The sequence below is a fragment of the Nelumbo nucifera genome, chromosome 2, assembly GCF_055504915.1.
Source record: "Nelumbo nucifera cultivar China Antique chromosome 2, China Antique-T2T, whole genome shotgun sequence".
In the NCBI taxonomy this organism is placed as follows: Eukaryota; Viridiplantae; Streptophyta; class Magnoliopsida; order Proteales; family Nelumbonaceae; genus Nelumbo; species Nelumbo nucifera.
Window position 1 is genome coordinate 62422425 of NC_142650.1, and position 21389 is coordinate 62443813.

The 21389-nt window shown below is 39.7% G+C and overlaps 1 pseudogene; it reads right to left on the reverse strand.

The window, feature by feature from the left end:
- Positions 1-4752: 4752 nt before the first annotated feature.
- On the reverse strand, positions 4753-19841 carry LOC104607753 (subtilisin-like serine-protease S; annotated as a pseudogene).
- Positions 19842-21389: the final 1548 nt, after the last annotated feature.

The following is a 21389-nucleotide window of genomic DNA, read 5'->3' on the forward strand; positions in this document are numbered from 1 at the left end:
TTTCTAGAACTGCTATTACTGAATTAGTAGGGTAGTTCTTACAATCTTATACTTGTCTTTTATTCAAAGAAACATGACCTAACAGGGTAGAATGTAAAGTTCAACATCTTGTGCAAAGTTTAGTATCTTGTACTGGGTTGAATGTAGAGTTCAGTTTCATTGATAGGATATCAACCCATAGTAGAATGCAAAGTTCTATTGACTTGTAAAACAGCTTAGAAAATGATACTTGAACCAAATAATCAAAGCCCATTTTCCCCCCATTGGTAATAAAAAGCTGTAACGGTCATAATACATCAGAAACTGTGAAAGTGGGCCAACGGTTAAATTTGTTGCCTTAAATGGTCAAGTTTGGCACAAAAATTGGCTATAGCAGTTTTTGGAGTTGGGATGCTTTATCTTGTATCCATAAAAAAGCCAAACATGAATCAGCGGAAATGTGTATTTCAAAAACAAACAACGAGAGTGCAAAGAGCTCCCGAATGTGCAGCCCTACTTTGCATACACTTGAACCAGTGTCCAGTTCCACAAAAAATGTATAGTGCATATTTGTATTTGCACTGCATCCAAACGGAGCCTTAATTCCTGGTTAAGAACAAATATTCTATATGCTGATTTAATTGTGAAGATTCCATCTTTTGTAGGTTTCCAAATAGTTTGTCTCCCTCTTCCAATCTACTAGGGATCACAACCATTGCTAGAATTTGGACATGATTTTTTGACTTCTATCTATTTTGTCAACCTTACCACTCAACGAAGCAGATACCCATGGATTTGAAAAGAGAAAAACTTGTGATTCATCTTTTATTCCAGAAGAAATTCTTTTTCACCTCTTCTTTTAGTTTAATTAAATTATTCCACCATATTGAATGGGATTATTTTGGCTTGACATGATGGAAGAAGATTTCAAAATACTTTGCACAAATCACCTTAATTTGTCTGTAGATTATTTCTATCATTGAAGAGCCTCCTTAGCTGATTTATAGATAAGACTTTGTTCCTACTCAAAATAAAACAAAGAAGCCTTTTTTCATATCTTTGTCTCTAAAGTTCCAACACCACCTTCATTTTGAGGTCTCACCATTTTTCCTTCAAGTTATGGTTTGAAGCCTAAAGTTCCATTTCCACCAAAATCAACTTTTTATAATTTTATAGTGGGTGTTAAGTATGTTTGCATTTCATATAGAGATATGGCTTGAGAAACTACTTGCATCAAAGTAATTATGCTCCCTACTTGTAATAAATTTTTAGCTTGCAGCCAAGTGGCAATTCTCTTCTTCACTCTTTCAACAATTTCTTTGTATTCTTGCCATTTATTTTTTCCCTCCCATAAATTCATGCCCAAGTATTCATCCTTTGAATTCATCATCTTGAGAACCACCAGCTATTTGATGTACTAATAATAATGAAGCCTTGGAACATTATTACACTAAACAAAATTGTTGACTTTTGTTAATTTATTTTTTGACCATCAACTTATTCAAATTGATCCAATAAATCTTTCAACTTTAGTATTTGCTTTGGGTGAACTTTGCAAATAGTAATCATTTGCAAATAAGAGAAGAGAAACTAAAGGTGCTTCATGGAATATCTTGATACCTTGAATTGATTTCTCAGCTTTACCTTTCTACATTATTGCTGAAAAATACTACATGCCAAGAACAAAGATATAGGGAGAGAAGGGATCACCTTTTCTCAATCCCTTTTTTATTCAAAAAAAAAAAAAGAAGGATCGCCATTTAGAAGAACGGAAAACATAGATGTTGATAGACAATGATCAATCATTTGATTATATTGAGAAGGAAAGCCCATGATTTCCATCGGTATAAGGATTTCCAACTAATCCTATCAAAAGCATTTTCCATGTCTACCTTAATTGCAACCCAACTTGACTTTCCTTTTGATTTCTTCATGGTGTGAAACATTTGTTTGCAAGAGATTAATGTTACCAGTGGCCTCTCTTCCTTGTACAAATATAGCTTGATTGGGAGCAATCAAGTTTGGAAATAATTTTTTTATTTGCCACATAAATTAGGGGTGCTTACAGTTCAGTTAACCAAACTGTGGGATGATTTTTTGGACCAAACCAACTTGTTCAATTTTTATATTTAACTGAACCGAAATCGAACCGATGCAACCGGTCGATCGGTTAACCGCAGTTCAGTTTTTCGGTTTTTTCTTATGCCCTCAAAATTATAAAAAAAGAAGGAATTGGAGATAGGGAGAGTGGGAGTCTGAGAGAGTGGGAGAGTGGGAGTCTGAGAGAGTGGGAGAGTGGGAGAAACATACAGAGCTCAGAGATGAGAGAAAGAGTTTAGAGACTAGGGAAGAACAAAGAAGAAAATTGATTTTTGGGAGCGTCGAAGGCCATTGCCTGTTGGTCCGTCGAAGCTATTGCAGTTGGGAGCGCCAAAGGCCATCGCGTGAAGGTCGTCGCCCATTGGTCCATTGATTTTTTGGAGTGACGAAGGCCGTCTATGAAGCTATTGCAGTTCATAAGTAATTTTGGGAGTGCCAAAGGCCATCGCCCGTTGGTCCGTTGGGGAAGAACGAAGAAGAAAATTGGGACCGGGACTCTAGGAGAGTGGGAGTCTGAGTCTGAGAGAGTGAGAGTCGAGAGAGAGAGAGAGCTCAAAGAGAGACAAAGGATAAGAAAGGAAAATGGAAAAGCCAGGCTGAAAAGTCTGGCTGTTGTCTACCAGACTGGCAAACACTCTAGAGTCTAGACTGCCGAACTGAAAAGTCTCAATTCGGCATTTATTAGATTTTCAAAAAACAATAAAAAATAATATATAAATATATATTATTGTATATATATATCGGTTGGTTCAGTTAACTGTCAGTTTTTTTTTAAATGATTAATCAAAACTGTTGGTTTTTTTAAAACATCGAACCGAAACCAAACTGATCGGTTCGGTTAACTGATTTTTCGGTTCAGTTTTGATCAGTTTTTCGGTCGATTTGGTTTTCCGGATTTTTTTTCTCACCCCTGACATAAACCATTCGATCTACATTATTGTAAGGATTTCCAAATTCAATAACTATAGGAATAAAAATGAGGAGACTAATAAAGTTTAGGCGGTTATATAATTATGTTTAATAGAAACATGCTTTCGTGGTTGAATTTCAAGATGTTTTTGATAAGCCAAAAGGGCCACCCCCACTAAAAACCATGATAACAACATTCCTCTTAAGCTTAATTCCATTCCTATGAAGTGTGAACACAAGGGCTACCCTGCAGAGCCTTTGCTTCCCCCCGTGCTTTTGGTGAGAAAGAAGATGGAATTTGGAAGTTTTGTTTAGACTATAGAGAAGTCAATGAGATGACTATCATGACAAGTTTCCTATGCCTACCTTAGATGGTTAATAGATGAGTTGTATGGTGCTAAGGTGCACTCAGAATTGGACTTAGAGTTAAGGCACCATCAAACCAAGGTGAGAGAGGAGGATGCCACAAACTAGTGCCTTTAAAACTCATCATGGTCAGTATGAGTTTAGGGCCATTCCTTTTGGCTTGACCAATGTCCTAGCCACCTTTCAAACCCTTATGAATGAGGTATTTGCACCATATTTGAGGATGTTTGTCATCATATTTTTTTATGACATCTCAGTTGATAGCCTATATTTGAAGAGTCGCTTGGATCACTTAAGAACAATATTTTCTACACTAAGACAACATCATCTCTATGCCAAAATGTTCAAATGTTCATTTAGGCAAGCTCAGGATGAATACTTAGGGCATATCAGTACAATTGAGGTAGTAAAAGAAGATCTGCTTAAGATTGAGATTATGTTTCAATGACCTAAACCTACTACCATCAAGTCCTTGCAAAGATTTTTAGGATTGATATATAGGGTATTCTAGAAAATTTGTCCAAGGTTATGGGATGATCAGTAGACCATTGACAGAGCTACTCAGGAAAGATCAAAGTTGGAACTCTAGATCCCTGCTTCCTTGCTTTTCTCACTGACAAACCTCCTCAGCTTGGCCTGGTGACCCCTTTCCCACTTCTTGACTTATGCATCAAAGAACTAACTAGGAGACATACTCTAGGACTCTACCCTTTATAGGATCTTTTTTATCAATTGACCAAATTTTGTTTACAACAAATTGGCGTCGTCTAGCGCAACCAAGCAAAGAAACCATATCACCATGATTCTAAAGACACACAACAATAGAGACATAGGTCATGTAACTAATATAAATTAACTCATGTAACTAATTAATACTTATTATAATCTCACAACTTTGTTGCAAGATAAAGGGGGTAGGAGGGCTAGAGGAAGACCAAAAGGGACATTGGTCAAGGTAGTAAGATATGATTCAAACACTCAAAATTCAATAAAAATTAACCAAAATAGAATGGTGAAACATGATTCATATGATATATAGTCTCTATACAAATGGGACAAGGCTTGGATTATGATGATGATCGTAATAATCCCACCCACCCCTCCCCTTCAATTAGTTCAAATGAAGGGAAGGTACAAAATTATTGGTGTTTAATCCAGGTTGATTGGAACAATTATTCAATTAGACCAGCCTCAAACGCATTTAGTGTTAAAAGAAAATATTAATTGCATATATGAATGTAAACAATCTAAGACAACAACATAAGAACCATTGGCTATAATTACATTATGTATGTTTCAGTAGATTCTAAAGTTACATATGGTAATGCAACTTACAAGCCTGAAATTGCTAGCTAGGTCCTTCTTTATTATTCCTTGGGAACCACGGAGTAGCATGTGTGTGTACTCCCTGCTACGGTTCTTTATCGGAAATATCGTCTAGGAGAAGAGAAAAAGAGTACATAATATAGTTAGCTAGGCTGCTTAAACACCAAATTGCTAGACTGAGAGAACTTTGAGGCCAATGGGACTCCTAACATTATGGATGCCATTGCTCCATGTCAAGTCCCCAAAGACAAAGCTTTCTTTACTTTTCTTGTAGGGCTTAAAATGCACCTCAAAAGACTTCTTCTCACCAGCTTTGCTGAATTTGAGCTTGCTAGGTCTGACCACAACGTCCACACCTGCTGGCTTGTTTATAGATGCAACATAAATTGTTCGGCCCTTACCATAGTAAGTAACTGTTCGATGTACTGCTATGCTCCTATTCATATTTACCACTCCAATTGAAGGATAATTGAGATTGTAGGAGGGAATTGATGGGCTTTTGCAAACAATTCTCTTTCTTGCTAAGTTGAAGAATTCAGAAGCTGTAGTATTATAACTACAGAGGAATTGGATGATATCTGTGGAATCAAATTCATATACTAGTCCAGGATCTATTGCTGCAATTGGGTTGATGTGTCCCGACCCATAATCAAAAGGTGTCGCTAGAGAGTCACTTGATGAGATACTTAATATGGGTTTTTGAGTGTTGTCAAGTACCGAAGCTGTAGGAAAAAGAAACAAACTGTAAGAACATTATAAATATGATCATGTGCTCATATATAGGTACGTAATTTGGCATTAAACTATTGTTTGAGCTCGTCAGGAGTTGAGCATGCATGTTTCCTATTAGTAGTAACACTTTGAAGAATTAATTTATTCTTAAACAAATGTATATGGATTGATTGAGACTTAATGCATGTCTTAAAAATGCAAGGTCTTGAGCTACCAACCTAGCTAACTGTTATGGTCAATATGTGAAAGAGGAGAAAGAAGAAGAATTCACTTTGAATATTTTTAGAAAGGAGGGATATCAGATATGCTTTTTTTATGTTGGATCTTAAAGCCACAACACCCTGCTTAGCTGTTATTGTAATAAGTTTAAGGTTCTATAGAGCCAATTAATCTAAATTAGCTGCACTTGAAGGTTCCTTTCCAGGCTGCTAAACCAATAATATATGCAAAATGAGATATTGGAGTAGTTGTGGGGTAATATGCACAGCACACTTGATGGATAAATAAACATGGGGTGTTATTATTGGTTAAATAGGACCACTCTCAAAATATTGACAATATTCCCATGATCCAATAATTGGGCTAGTCTTACATGAGATGCTCACAGTTCGGGGGAACCAGTCTCTCAGTGTTTGTTTGGTATCATTGTCGTTGTTCCACAAAACAGTGATACATCAGTGTTATGTCGGAAAAAATGGTGTTCCAGGAAACATTTGTTTATTTGGAACTGTTTTTCATAAAAAACAGTGCTTCAAGTCACTCTTTAGAAATCGAGAAAGTATGGTTTGAAACAATGTTAAATTTGACATTTTTTAGATTAGAGCTCGTTGCTGTCAAAAAAGATATGATGTGGCAGTGACGTGGATTTCTTATAATGGGTACGAGTGCCAAAAACAGATATGGAGTACTGATACCAAACAAAAAGTATTGTTGTTGTTCCAGGAAACATCCTACTTGACAACGACGTTTCCAAACAAAAAAAAAGACACTGTTTCTTAAAAAACGGTGCTTCCAACCCACACATCAACAGCACCATTTTCTGTAGCATCGATGCCAAACATATACTCAGTTTTTGTAAAATCCCAAACTGAAACAGAACCAAAATAAATCGATTAGCAAGTTGATCATTTCAGTTTTTTGCTTTTTAGTTTTATAATATTATAATATATATTATAAATAAATTATTACAAATAAATAATTATAAATATATATATATATATATATATATATACTGATCAGTTCGACCAACCACCGATTTTTTTTTAGGTTTACTGAAAAATACTAATCAATCAGTTCTGTTAGTCGGATTTTTTGGTTCAGTTTTCTGAATTTGGTTGGTGTTTTTTTTTTTCTTTAATATGAACATCTCTAATCTCACACTGTCCCTCCTAAAGTGGAGGTGCTGACGTGGAAGATCAAACCCATGAATTATGTAAATTAAAATAAACATATAATATTCTCACCCGTTGTGATGATTGCCGATTTTATGGCTGATGGGCTCCATGAAGGATGAAGGGATTTTATAATAGCAGCAACTCCTGCAACATGTGGGCAGGACATGGAGGTTCCAGATATTATGTTATAGTCAGTAGGCCGACCACCAGTTATGCCGGTTGCTATTGGCGGCCAAGCTGCCAAAATTTGCACTCCAGGGGCTGTAATGTCAGGCTGCAACATATATTTTTCTTTTGTATTAGTATGAAAATTTGTTGAAAAATAGAAATTAATTTTTTATACTTCATTTTGTGTTATGTAAAAGTTTATAACTTATTTCTCTTTTGTTCCTTAATACATATAATGCTACCCATTTGAGCCCGAAATTGGTACAATCTTAAATTGGTACTCGGTCAGTGGATACATGACTCTACTCCAGAAGAATTAGAGCAGGGTGTATATATATATATATATATATTTATATACGAGGGAAAGTTAGGAGATCAAATCAGCCCCTCACAATGTTTCACAGCATATTTCAGCTATATATTGATAACATCTTCCGATGATAATATCATAAATGATGATTTTATCATCGAGAAATGTCTCTAATACATGATAGGGATGTGCTATGGGACATTGTGGGAGGTTGATTTAAATTCGAAAGTTAGACTGAAATGGTTCAATCATCTGGATAGATGACTTAAGCTGATGTTGGGTTGATTACTTTACCCTTGAACCTTATACATAGCCGATAATTAACCCTGAACCTAACCCGACCACAATTTCCTCAACCCTACCCGAATTTAATTAGTAGCGTTCAACCCTGATCCATTTAGTAACATTGATGTTATGAATTTCCAAGAGAAAATAGCAATAGATGGTATAAATAAATAAATAAATAAAACATACTTTGATAATATCAGGCGTTATGAAATTAGGACCTCTTGAAGAAAACCTAGCCACAACCGGTGCTGGACTTGTGTTGAGAACAGTCTTCGTGGGAGATATTTTTGCAGTTGGATTCCTATTTGCAAAATAAACATTAATCATCCATACATGCACGAGAACAATTTCAACTTCATCGTGCTGAGCCGGGTTAGGGCTTGCCCCCATTGAAAATTTTGGCAAATTCTCAACCCAGCCCGACCCAAATTGGGTTAGTCAGGTCCAAGTTAAATTAGCCCATTAATCCGTTTAATTGGGTTAATCAGGTCGGTGTTCAACCCGGGCCAAATTGCATGCTTATGAATCATTGAATTGCTCGACATTCCATCGTCGTTTACTTACTTTTTTGTAGCTAGATATGCTAGGAGAACTTTTGCTTCATTTTCATCAATCATTGTGGCTGGAAGGACAAACTGGAGGTTTGCTTTCTCCTTGGAAAATTCATAAATGAATATAACTCCTCTAGCGCCACCCTGTTTTAAGCTTTTCCCTGAGTCCGTCGACCCCATGATGCAGACCACAATTTTTCCCTTAATCAACGTGGGATCAAGAGTATTGTTCTGGCACAAGCTAAACAAACAAAGAAATACTGAAACCCCATTAGAAAAGAACTAGTAGTAAGGCAGCAGCATTTGTTTCAGGACATAAGATTGGATGGAATATTTTCATGAACAACTAAATAATATCGATTGGTATTAATTAAAGGGGTTAAGCCATGAGACGCGGACATGCATACCTTGCATTACGAGAAGGAACGCCTGGAGCAGCTGCAGCACTAGCATTTATTACACCATAATACCCTTCCATCTTGAATGGGTTTAATGCGTATCCCTGATCAATCAAAATGTATTAAGGCACTTTGATCTGCAGGAATTTATAAATCGTCTCAAATAAAGACAGATTCCAGCAGCTGGTAAGTTAATAATTACCTTCAAAACTTTGGAATTTCCAAGATACACATCCGATCTGAATTCTCGATCCACAGTACTTGCTGCCACCGTGAGGATCCAAGGAGCCCCATTAGACAATGACAGCGGACTAACTCCCTTGTTTCCAGCTGATGCTGAAAACAGAATTCCCTTCTTAAATGCATGAAAGGCTCCGATGGCTATTGTGTCCACAAAGTAAGTAGGACTTGTCCCGCCCACTGAGACCGAGATTATATCGACACCATCATCAATAGCATCATCAATGGCAGAGAGTAGGTCTGCATCACTGCACCCGGCAAGCCAACAAGCCTTGTAGATGGAAAGCCGAGCAGTGGGTGCACCTCCTCTTGCAACACCAGCAGCCATGCCGAATAAGCTGGCATTGCTCACTTCAGATCCTGCCGCTGTTGAGGCAGTGTGTGTGCCATGCCCATTCTCATCTCGAGCTGACCGGAAGAAAGGAACGCCGAGAGCTTCAAGAGGTGCACCGATTTCTGCTTCATATCCTTTCGTGTAGTACCGGGCACCTATAACTTTCCTGCATAATTCAAATCAACAATACCCATATATACGTAATTGCAGAAAGCTTGGAAATCCAGATTTCATGCTTTATACAGTATTCAAATCTACTATTCAATCGGCTGGCCCCTATCGTTAACCTCTTAATAATATATACCTGTTGCAATTAGCCACTGTAAAATTTTGTCCGGGGACACACTTCCCCTTGAATCTCTTGGGCACTGGCCCTAACCCTCTATCATCGAAGCTCTCTGATTCCGGCCAAATTCCTGTCAAGTCCACCAGTCATGAAGTTACTCTCCGTACTCCTTTACATTAATACAAATCGGTAATCTTGCGTAAAGCCATATTATAAGTGTCATTCTATAGTAAATAAACAAAAAGAGCATTTACCGGTGTCGATAACACCGATAATCATATCGGATTTCACGTCAATTGGAAGTTGCTTATATTGATACATGGAATCGACTCCTAGGAACTCCCATGAGTGTGTGGTATGGACATGACTTTCCCTGCTCTCGAAGACAGAAACAACCGATTCGCTCTCTGCAGCATCAAGGGAGAGTCATTCATTAATTCCAGCTGGTGTTGCAAAAATCCTTGGTAGCCCGGCCTCACATTCATATTTGTTGAACAAACTTACCAGAAAGGAGTTGTGCTTATTCTGGTGTAAGCATGGCAGAGAAGCCTCTGAAGCTTTTCGTATAATGGAGAACCGCTGCCTCTTGTGCTCCTTCATAACTGGAAAAAAGGTTGGGGTCATAGAGGTTCAGAACTTCCTAAAGGGTAGGTGTACTCTCATGATCTAATCCAATTAATGTCCTACCTGCCAAGGACTGAAGCAAGCAAATCATGATTGGCACTGATCACAGAATCTGAGTTTGGGTGCGAGTGATCTCCCATGTAAACTATGTAGTGCTGCCATTTTTTATCAATAAATATACACATGCATTATCTTCCTACATATAATTAGTTAATAAGATAAAAGAGAACAGGAATCAAGTTCTCTACTCCATAAAGTTAAGTATCATAAATTGTTTCTATATGAGAACTCTGAAGTCTGAACTGATCAGAGATTTTCCTATCCACAAAACACTACAGCACAATGTCATCTCTTGTACTTGTATATTACCATTCGTAGTAAATGTTCCAAATGTACATCCATAGTGTCTTGTGGGTAGGATGTTAGAATTCAGATAACCCATCAGAATTCAGATGGGTTATCTGAATTCTGATGTACATCCACAGTATCATAAATTGTTTCCAAATGTACATCCATATCGCCTGGCCTTCATCAGAATTCAGATAACCCATCCCATTCCCATCCCATCCCGTTTGTGTGTGTAAAAAGCTAGCAACCTTACCTTAAGGATGGCAGTTGTGCTAGTTCCATGTGACCAATAAGTTGTGCAGAAAATGAGTAGGGTGAGAATTATGCCAAGTCTCAGCATAATTTTAATAGAACAAGCTGGTCGGGTTTAGAGGATAGAGGACAAGATCAGAGGAGGTTGGGGGCAAATATCAGAAGAAAAGAAAAGAAGTAATTAGTTGCTTTGTGAATTCTCCTATTTATAGATTCATTAGCTTTGCGTGTGTAGATGTCGAATAAGATATAATACCGCAAAAAATTTTAACAATCAAAAGTACCCTATATAAATTAATTTTGATGAATATTCATCTGATTGGTACGTTAACCCTTTTATATGCTGGTTGATTGGTTATAACTTTTTCCCCTTATCATATAATATTCCATGTGGTGATAATCTATTATCAACTATATATAAAGTTTACTTTTAATAATCTTTACCTTTGTCAAAAAAAAAAAAAAATATATATATATATATATATATATATTGTGGAATCCTTGTGACGTTAATATGAAGCCAGTAGGTTGTCAGGCGTGGCCTCTTCTCCACGCTTTGAATTATACTGTGCAATAATTTGTGGATAATATACGCCACATGCGGAAAGAAACTTTAGTATAATAAGGTATTTGCTATTTTACCAAGAAAAAATAATATATGGGTTATTGTTGGGCACTAATATTGCCATTCTTAATACCACTTAAGATCTTTACTAGGTATGCAACTCGTGTCATGCTCGGTTTGGAATTTATCAAATTTTCAATAGCCCAATGTATTTGTTATATTCTTATACCAGTCATGGCCAGTGTGATGCACGAGCTTTGTTGTATATTCCTAATTGGGTTAATTCAGATTAAATCCATAAAACATTATTTTTGCCATATATATGTATTGGTTGATAAATCTGTATTAATTCAAAACCGGATTGGAAAAACCGGGAACTGGTCATCTGACCGGTTCTATTTTCCTCCAAAACTGTTTTTCCCGTAAAACCATTGATTTTGGTCAGTAAACCGCTGAACCAACCGATTAATTGTTCGAACGATTTTGACCATTTTCTAATTTTTTAATTTTTTTTTTTGTTAAAACGGGCCGGCCGTTCAGATCGAATGGTCAAACTGTTTAAACCGATAACCAGACCCCTGACCAATTCGGTCAGTTTAATAATGGTATGGATAATGTGAAGACATGGGACCCAGATTATACATTATACCGTAAATAGTTCAAATTGTCTCTGAAAGGGGGATGGGGGAAAAGAGAAACATGCTGAGATGATGATAATCTATTATCAACATAAGTTTACTTTTATTAATTAATTGTGGAATCCTTGTGACGTTAATAAGAAAGCCAGTAGGCTGTCAGGCGTGGCCTCTTCTTCCACGCTTTGAATTATATTGTGCAATAACTTGTCGGCAATATATGCCACTACTTGTGGAAAAAACAGTATAATAACGTATTTGCTATTTTAGCAAGAAAAAAATAATATATTGGTTGTTGTGGAGCACTAAATTGGGTCGAATTCGGTTTAGAATTTATCAAATTTTCAATGGTCCAAAGGCCCCAAATTGTTGTTTCTACATGAAACATGAAACTTCACAATCTTAACTATAAACATCAACATCAGTCCTACACATACATTTTTCTATAGCTGAAATGACTTTCATATGTGATGTAATGACACATATTTCTCACCTAACTTATATTGATCAATTCAAGAAGTTTGAAGTAAAAACAATAGTGGCACCAAACACAACCTATATTTATCCGATACTCGTTAGAATAAAGTGTATTGTATGGGCTATTCCTAGGTCTGTATATAGGGCAGCCCATTATGTAGCCCAGGGTGGCAAAATACTTTTTTGTAAATAGGTTTGTATGGGCTAGCCTTCCCCCTGATGTGGACCCTGTTATATTTGCTTCTAAGTAATAGTTATTTTCGTTTGTCAAAAAAAAATGGTAGTTTCCGATTTTTCATTTTGAAAATTCCCGAAAAGGGTTGTAATTGAAATGGCTGAAGTCAACTTTTGTAGAAGAAGAAACTTGAGCGTCTGTCGTCGGTCTGTGGTTAATTAAAAATGAGTAATTAGTATTTCGTAGACATGGACCAGGATACGATGGCTAAAGACGGTATACCGTATACCCCAACAATTTCTATGGGCATTTAAACGTACTTAAACCATCTGTAGAGATGGTTTTGGGTACCTCTAATTAATTCGTGATCTAGTCTCAGCTTGTTAACGACAAACTCACTGTCATTCTCGCATCTCATTAGAACATTAAAGTTTAAGGGAGAAGGAAAAAAAAAATATATATATATATATATATATATATTTTAGTTAATTGATTAACCAGGTGCAATTATTAGAAAGTAAAAAGGAGAGCCTGCATGGGCTTTCTTCTATTTTTCCATTGTCATTCCTCAACCTACTTATTTGATTTTGTGATTCTTGGACAACAAACCAAACACCGAAAGATGTTCTTGGAGGAGGCTCCATGACTAAGGTTGGAGCTTGGACCGGCAGCGTCCATGGCCAATTGTGGTTCGAACTGTCGGGCATAATAAGTTTCAGGCAGTACCGTCGGAGAACAAGAAGAAAACTCAAGCTGATCCTCGATCGGGCGTGGCAAAAACAAGGGTGAGCCGATAATTGTTGCTTTTCTACGATTACCTTTCATTAATTAGAAATATAGAGAATTAGAGATAAGTATATCAAGAGAAGAAGAAGAAAGAATAATTTGGTAAGAGAGAAAAACCAATGGGCACAATTGAGTTTTTTTTTTTGTTTTTGATATGTCATTTGTAGCGTTGGGGTCGTATATTAGCCACCCGGTCGGGATGTAGTAGGCACGTTAGGAAAGCACATTAAGTAAGCACCCAATAGCTGTGTGACAACTGTCTCACCTATTAGGTGCCTTACGTCCAAACGTTTTTGTTCCGTTAGGTGTTTATCTATTATTTTATTATTTGTATAAAATAAAATAAATGCGCCTTTTTCTCCATATCCAACCTTTTGTCGTTTAGGGCATGGTTTTTAAAATTGAACCGGTGACCCCAGTCAGGCGTCCGGTTATCAATTTGAACGGTCCGACCATTCGACCCGAACGGCCAGCCTGTTCTAACAAAAATAATAAAAAAATTTAAAAATTGGAAAATGGTCAAAACGGTTCGAACGGTTCAAACGGTTAACCGACCGGTTCAGCGATTTGCTGACCAAAATCAACAGTTTTGGGGGGGAAAAGCGGTTTTGGAGGAAAACAGATTGACCGGTTCCCGGTTTTTCCAGTCCGACCATCCGGTCCGATCCGGTTTTGAAAACAGTGGTTTAGGGTTCTCCCACCTATGGACCTTCAGCCGTTGCAATTGGTTGGTTGGGGCAGCAGTTCTTGAAGCTCTCACCTGCGATTTCATCTCAAGAAACCCATTCATCCAATCTCTAGCCATCATATTCCTCATTCACTTGCATAGTCGTGTTGGGCTTGGCACGGCCCGCGGACCGTCGTGTCGGGTTGCAGGCGGCACGACCGGATTTACACCTCTAAGTAGAAACACTGGTATTAACTCTATCAGTTCGTGAGAATAGTTTATGTGTATTCCTAGAAAATTGATTCATATCTTTTTGTCAGAATTAATTATGTCTTTTTTAGTCAGAATCATAATAGTTTATGTCTTTCTCAATAAACAAAACAAGACAAATACAATAAGCATTAAAATTCATCTATGCTAGTATCATAAAATAAACAATTTCTTCAAAAATTAGTAATTTACTTAAAAGGTCCAAAGGTGGGAGAAGTTCAGAACCTGCAAATGAGGAATACGATGACTAGAGATTGGATGAATGGGTTTCTTGAGATGAAATCGCAAATGAGGGCTTCAAGAACTGGTGCCCCAACCAACCAGTTGCAACGGCTGAAAGTCCCAAGGTGGGAGAACCCTAAACGGCAAAAGGTTTGAGATGGAGAGAAAGGCACATTAATTGGGATAGGTTTTCCTTTTTTATTTTTTTACATAAATAATAAAATAATAGATAAGCACCTAACGGAACAAAAACGTTTGGACGTAAGGCACCTAATAGCTAGGACAAGTGTCACACAGCTATTAGGTGCTTACTTAATGTGCTTTCCTAACGTGCCTACTACATCCGGACCCAGTAGCCACCATCGCTCATCGTGTAGGCACTGATGCAATAGGGCTAGAGGTGTTAATTGGACTGGATTTGGTCCAATCCGATCCAGCCTAATGTGAGTTCACTTACAAATGGACTGGACCCAATTCAGTCCAAATCTAATACAAACCACATCCAATCCAATCCATTAAAACATAAATGGATTGGATTGGATATCCAAACCGAATGAGAAATAAAAAATTATAGAAAACCACTTTTATAAAAGTATTTTCGTAAAAGTGTTTTTATAAAAGTACTTCCATAAAAGTACTTTTATAAAAATGCTTTCATAAAAGTACTTTTCTTGTAGAAGTGTTTTTATAAAAGTGCTTTCATTAAAGTACTTTTGTAGAAGTGCTTTTGTAAAAGTGCTTTCATAAAAGTGCTTTCATAAAAGTGCTTTCATAAAAGTGCTTTTATAAAAGTGCATTCATAAAAGTGCTTTTATAAAAGTAATTCCATAAAAGTTCTTTTATAAAAGTACTTCTATAAAAGTGCTTTCATAAAAGTATTTCCATAAAAGTTTTTTTGTAAAAGTGATTTCATAAAAGTGTTTTCATTTAAAAGTACTTTTATAAAAGTTCTTTCGTAAAAGTACTTTTGTAAAAGTGATTTTATTAAAGTGCTTTTGTAAAAGTGTTTTTATAAAACTACTTCTATAAAAGTGTTTTCATAAAAGTACTTTTTTAAAAATGCTTTCGTAAAAGTATTTTTATAAAAGTGCTTTCATAAAAATACTTTTCATAAAATTACTTTTATAAAAGTGCTTTTATAAAAGTATTTTCGTAAAAGTACTTTCGTAAAATTGATTTTATGCTGGCTTTAGTCTTGATTGATTTCAAATTGGACAAGGATTTGGCATCATGATTAGATTATTATAAATTCGGTTCAGGTCCAATTCAAACCAATAAGAATATGGACCAATTTATTTTGGATTGGCCTAATCCAATAATTATAGTGAACAGTCCAAATTCGATTTGATAAGGTTTGGATCGGATTGGATCCAAACCAAAACTAGTCAATTGGCACCCCTAGAGAGGGCCCATTTGATGACTTTGGCCACGTTGCAGTTTTGAGTCAACACTAGGTAGATGATCAGGCCGCCTTGTGAAGACCCTAGGCGGATAAGTTCCATGACACCCCGCGCCATAGACCATGGAACCTCTAAAGATCATGGACCTTGGTCTCTTTAGGGATGTGATACGTGGGACGCAAAGCAAAACTCAACTGGTTATGATATGCATCTATTTAAAGGTATCTCCCCTCAAGATATAGGCTCTCTATTCTCTCTCGCTCTTTAGCCCTCTTGCTTTCCTAACCACATCATACTTCCCTCTTTGGCATGGATCAACTCATCCTCAATAGCTCAACTCGGCTAACCACTGCCCAAAATTTATTGACTTGAGCGTCAGAGTGCCTTCCCCGAGGACCTCATCCTTAGGACCTTTGACCACTATTTAGTTATAGATCTGCACAATGCATTATGATGTCCTTCCACTTCGGCTCATCTAGGTTGATAGAATTATCTATTGCATATCCACCTCGGCATTGACTTGATTCAAACAACGTCATATTGGTGTCATCAATGGGAACCGGTATGGAAAGCCTTTAGTTTCTCTCATCTCTCACGCACTAGCGATCATGACTCCAAAAAACACCTTCGACCACTCTAGTGCGCAATCCCCATCACGGGGATCTCACTCCAAATGTACCTCCTCTCCCCACGAGGCTTAGCAGTTGAAACCTGTAACCCACAAAGAATTCATTCCACTGCAGAGAATAGTCAATCGGCTCGTCATGATGATGGAAGCAATGGGGCAGCCCAGATGTACCACAGCAATTGCCCTACCTATCATGTGCCCCCTTAGGCCAATCCTCCAATCGTAGACCCCAAAGGGTGCCTAGAAGACCTTTCGAAGCCAAAACTTGAACATGAATGGCCCAAGCTATTTCGGAAGTCTAGCTCTAAAGCCTAGAACTGAGTCCACAATGCTCACTATGGGGATCCTAGCATTTCAACATCCACAGCCCAACCAACGAGCGGCTTGGTCCCCAAGTGCAATAGTAGCAATAATAGGACCGTAGCGCGCCACCAAAGCCAGCAAAGCATGCCGACATCTACAGCAAAATCAAACATATCTACAAGCCTAAACAAGATCAAGATGAGCCACTTCGACCATAATGTGCCTGTCATTGGAACTCCCCCCCCCCCCCCCCCCCCGCGACCACCTCATTTCGAAAAATATGATGGTACCTCAGACTCCACGGATCACTTGGAAGGGTCCAAGGCCAAGGCCACTATGCTCCTACATGGGACCTCGGAAACCTCGGTGTTTCAAAATATTTCCTTCTACCCTACAGGGAATTGCTCAATAGTGGTACTCCATGCTGCCATGCTGGTCTATAGCCACTTGGACTAGTTTGAAGAAAAGTTCCTGGCACAGTTCACTTGCAACTGGAGATAGTAGAAGACATTAGCCAACCTCATGTGGATCAAGTAGACAGAGTCCCTGAGGGAATACTTGGTGAGGTTCAACACCAAGTCAATTAAAGTCCAAAACCTTAACCAATCTATAGTGGTGACCGCCCTAATGAACAACTTGTGGTCATTTTGCTTCAATTTCACACTACAGAAAAAGGCCCCTACCAAAATGACCAAACTCTCGGCACATGCACAAAAGTACATCAACTCCAATGAAGCACATATGCAGTGAAGGTAGGACGAGAAGGACTAATATGATTTGAAGCACAAACACAAAGATGACCATCAAGTTCATTGCGACCGAAAGAGGTCAGACTACTATAGAGACCATAGGCCGAGGACTCTACTGCAAACTTTCAGAAACTGCATGCCCCTAATGCTACATGGACTAAGGTGATGATGTAGACCCGTGACCAACCTTTTGTCTAATGACTAGAGAAGCTGAAGTTCCAAGGCAACAAGAGAAGTTGAGAGAAAAACTGTGAATTCCATAGAGACCAAGACCACGACGTGGAGAGCTACATGGACCACTGCAATAACATAGAAGTCATCGTTTGACGAGGATACCTTGGTGAGTTTGTAGCTAATCCTTTAAGTACCTTGTAGAGATAGCCCTGGCCGCACCGATACACCCAATGACTAAGACCTTCCTTCAATCAGAGTCATCGCCACCATCCACGGTAGAACGACTTCGAAGGAAGAGACCTTGGCCTTGAAGGCCTACACCTGGTTCAACCAAGTAGAAGACCGAATGCCGAAGAAGCCTAAGGTCATCGACACACCCATCATGCTTGCCGAGGACGATCTCAAAGGAGTCTAGATGTCGCATGACAATGCCTTGGTCATAATGGTGAACATTGCTAACTTCAAAGTGCGTCGAATGCTCATAGTCACAAGAAGCTCACCTGACATCATTTTTGAAGAGGCCTTCTCAAAGATGAAGATTAGATGTGACCAACTACGATCGATGAATGCCCCACGGTCGGTTTCTCTAGCGACTCATTAATACCAGAGGGGAAAATCACTATACCAGTAACAATAGGAGATGGTACCCAAAGAGCACTCTAATGGTAGAATTCCTTGTGGTGAAAGTTCAATCATCATACAATGTCATCCTCGGTTGATGGATTCTAAATGCACTTCGAGCTTTTGTCTCTTCTTACCATCTAGCACTCAAATTCCCCACCAAGCACACAACACTAGCATCACCTGAGGACACCAATGCGCCATGCAAAAGTGCTATGTAGCTACTTGCAAAGGAAAATCCAACCCCTAAGAAGATCCTTCCACTAACGAATGACCTAGACCTCCGGGATGAGCTCCGCACACAACACGATCAATGTGTGGAAGGTTTAACTTAGGTACCTCTCTTCGACGGTGACTTAGAAAAAATTGTCCAAGAGGGCTCCCTACTTTAGGACAGTCTCTGAGATAACATCATCTAGTTTTTGAAAGCTAATGCCAATGTTTCTACCTAATTTGCAACAAACATTTCAGGGATTGAACCCTCAAGAATATCTGCAAAAGGACAAAACAAGCATGTTAGTACTTACAAGTAAAACAACAACCGATGTGTTAAGCCGACAATAGGAGTTCTCCTACCGAGGTAGGCGGGACTGAGGCTAGCCTACACCAAGGCTTCCTCCTGCACTAGGGGCTCGACACAAATCTTCCCCGACATCCGGATACGGGTAATGACCTCAGCCTCCTCGCCCCGAAGATAAGGGGATGCCGTCTCGACTACCAGGTTCAGCCTCCCCCAGTTTGACCTAAACAACCAACCCTCGGGGCAAGAAGCGAAGAAGTACTTCCTCTTCCAGTTATGCACAAATGATGGGTTGTCAACCACTCTATCGTGACGGGCCTAGAAATAGTATATTCGCATCTCATGGGGCTCCGGCCTCAGGACAAAAATGCCACAGAAGATCTTCTCGGTCAGCTCAACACCTCGGAGCCGAGCCATCACCGACACAACGACTATGGTTCTGACAGCATTAAGGATCAGGTGGCTTAGGGTGATGTCGTACCACCTCAGCAGCTCAGGGATGAAGGGATGAAGTGGAAACCTAAAGCCGAACTTTAAGTAGTGTTGATGGACACACACCTCACCCTCCTCCGGCAGCCACGGCCGATCACCAATGTCAGGGACCCTAAGCCGATATCCCTTTGGGATATGATATTGCTTAGCAAGAGCCTTCACTTGCTCTATGCTAAGGGTGCTATCTAACTTGGAGCGGGCAAGGCGCTCCACTACTACCCCCCAAGCCACATACTCAACCACTATTCTTGGATTGGGCTCTAGGACTTCCTCACCCTCGAGTACCTCGAGCGACCCCAAGGCCCCCTCAGCTTCCCTCAGTTTCATCGACCTAGCACTTTCATGGGGAGACTCATCACCCCTTCGGCTGCACTCGGTGCCTACAGAGGAAGTCCTCTCCCTCAGCACTTGGATCTTGGGCCTTGATGCAGGGTCCTTGAACTTGCCAGAGTAGCCCTCACTACTACTAGCCGAAGTAGTTATACGAGACGAGCTCGCTCCCGAGAAGTCAGGGAGGTCATAGCACTCGAGACCAGAATCGGAGTAAGACATGGCTACCGGTTGAAGTTTTTACCTAATGGGTGAGATCTTGGAAGGTCTAAAGGTGAGCGAAGTTGAAGGCCAAGGTCTCTGAAGGTTCAAGATCTCGAAGGAAAATGGTGAAGTCTGTCTCGACTAAGTGCCCTATTTAAAGGAAAACAGACTGCTCAGGTTATCTCCGTTCCAACGGCCATGGAGCAACTGCCTTAACAGTCCGAAATGACATCGAGCAAGTCAGCTAGTCCACTAACTGAATCAAGCAGTTCGTCTGACGATCCTGAGCGAGAAGGAACTTGACCCAGTCGACCTGACGCTCGTCTCATGTACGGACACGACGCGATGACCCGTCTTGCGTACAGACATGGCCTAATGCCCGTTTCGAGCATGGTCCTGACCCATCGACATTGAGACCCATAGCATGCACGGTTAGCACCCGGTGTCGACACCCATCTCTTGTACGACCCCAACTTGTTGACGGCAACACCTATCTCGTGGACAGCCACGACATGCCCATTCATCACCCATACTTCATACAAAAACTACCAATCGAGGCTAACACCTGGCTCATGCGTAAACACATCAGCACACCTGTGAAGCACACGAATGGGGGGGCACGTATCCCTCAGACCCGTATCCAACACAGTACCGAGCTCTCAAAAGCCGAGGTCAATGCCTTCGCACACCCGGTCCTCCACAACCTCTCCCAAGAGGCAGAACCCAAGAAGTAGTTGTCATCAAAACAACTAAGGGAAGCCCTCAGGGACTGAGGTTGACACCTCCACGCCCTTGAAATAAGGCTCTCCCTGACATAGCCAAAGCCCTAATCAAGGCATACCCATAAAAGCAGCTGCCACCAAGACAAGAGAAGCCCTCTAAAGCCGAGGTCAACATCTCCCCACTTCTGAGCCAGGCTATCTCCAATGTCTCCAAAGTCAAAGTCGATGCCTCCGCGCTTAAAGACAAAGTTCTCCCTAGCCAAGCCAAAGCCGAAGCTGAGGTCCTCGCCATTACAAGCCACTTAGCACCTCCCAGCAAGGATGATACACTCTCTTCAGCCAAAGCCGAGGTCACCACACAAACCTCTACCACGGCCTTGAGAGTAGGGGGCAAATGATGTAGGTGCCACATGGCAGGCCCAATGGAGCGCGCACATGCGGCATCCTAGCTATCCACTCGTAACTAACTCTAGGCAGGTTCAAATATAAATGAGTGGCATCACAATGAGGTAAGACATCTTGGCATTTATTGCTCCCAGCTCTCTAGCTTTCTGGTGACCTCGTCTGAGCTACCTTACTTAGGTCTCATCCGCCCTCTTCACTATGCCTTTGCTAACTTGACCGTTAGAGTCTCCGCCTCTAAGATCACGCCCGGGACCTCTGACGTGCTTCTTTCTCTATAGGCCAGACTTACAGGCACTCAGCTCTAGCAGCCCTCACTTAGCCTCATTAGCCAGCCCTCATCTCTGAAATGAATTTACATTATTGCCCTCGGCCCATTCCATGCAACAACACTTCTCCTGGATTTTCTATCTAGAAGATACAAAATTAGCTTGTAATTTTT